We start from the raw sequence: 1,072 nt of genomic DNA, 5'->3' as shown, positions 1-1,072 counted from the left end.
CACACACACACGAATTATTCCTTTAAAGAAAATACAGGCATAATGGTTTATACCTATAGTCCCAAACTAGGGAGGCTGAGGTAGGTGGATTGTTCTGAGTTCAATGCTAATCTGAACTATGGAATAAAATCCTGTCTCATAGGAAAACCCAGACAGTCAAACAACCAACAACCCATCCAATAAGAACAAATCAGGAGCAATGAAGTGGGTAAAGGCACTTTCTAGGATCCACACGGTAAAAAGAGAGAACTGACTCCCAAAAGTTGTCCTTTGGTCTCCATATACTTGTAGCATACTTGTTCATAAGCACACATGTATATGAACACACACACATACACACACACACACACACAAATATAAAAAAAAACAATGAAATATTTTATGACAAAAAAACCTAAAGTAAAGCAAACATAAACAAAGAATAAGAGCAATCCAGCTTCTCTGCTGTTACTAGTCCAGATACTAGTAGGCCTGTAGATCACTAAGTTAAGGTTTTTTTATCCCACTAATTTAGGACAAGCTATATATAATTTATTATTAACAACTGAGGGGCAAGGAGCTGGCTCAGGCAGTACAATGCTTGTCTCCCACACTTGAGGACCTAAGTTCAGTGCCCAGCATACACCTAACAGGCAGGTGCAGCAGCATGTCTCTGCAAGCCCAGCGCTGGGAGCTGGGGACAGGAGGATCCCTGNGCATGCTGGCTAGCCAGACTAACAAAATTGATGACTTCCAGGTTCAGTGAGACAATCTATCTAAAAATAAATGAATAAATGATTAAGTACAAGTACAGAATGACTGAGAGAGATATCAGCCTATGCTCATATTCATACACATAGGAAACATAAAGCATAATATAAATCTCTTTCATGTTCTAAAAGATTAATATTTCAATAATCTATTTATGTGTCTTTTTACTTTTACAAAAAATAAATACTACAACCGAAAATGTTCACTTAGCTGTTATATACAAACATTTTCAGGGAAGGTAAGAAAAGAGGAAAAATGGGAGTGGAATTTTAATGGGGAGAGAATGAAAAACAGATTGAAGGAGCAAAAAATAGAGGTTCTT

The 1,072-nt window shown here is 37.1% G+C and overlaps 1 protein-coding gene across 1 annotated transcript in view; it reads right to left on the bottom strand.

Moving 5' to 3' along the window:
• Xrn1 (5'-3' exoribonuclease 1) overlaps positions 1–1,072 on the bottom strand; it is a 105,202-nt gene that overhangs the window by 64,717 nt on the left and 39,413 nt on the right. The window lies entirely within an intron of this gene.

The sequence above is a fragment of the Mus caroli genome, chromosome 9 (assembly GCF_900094665.2).
Source record: "Mus caroli chromosome 9, CAROLI_EIJ_v1.1, whole genome shotgun sequence".
NCBI lineage: Eukaryota > Metazoa > Chordata > Mammalia > Rodentia > Muridae > Mus > Mus caroli.
Note: the sequence above shows the minus strand (reverse complement) of the source record. Positions and strands in the feature narration are given on the sequence as shown.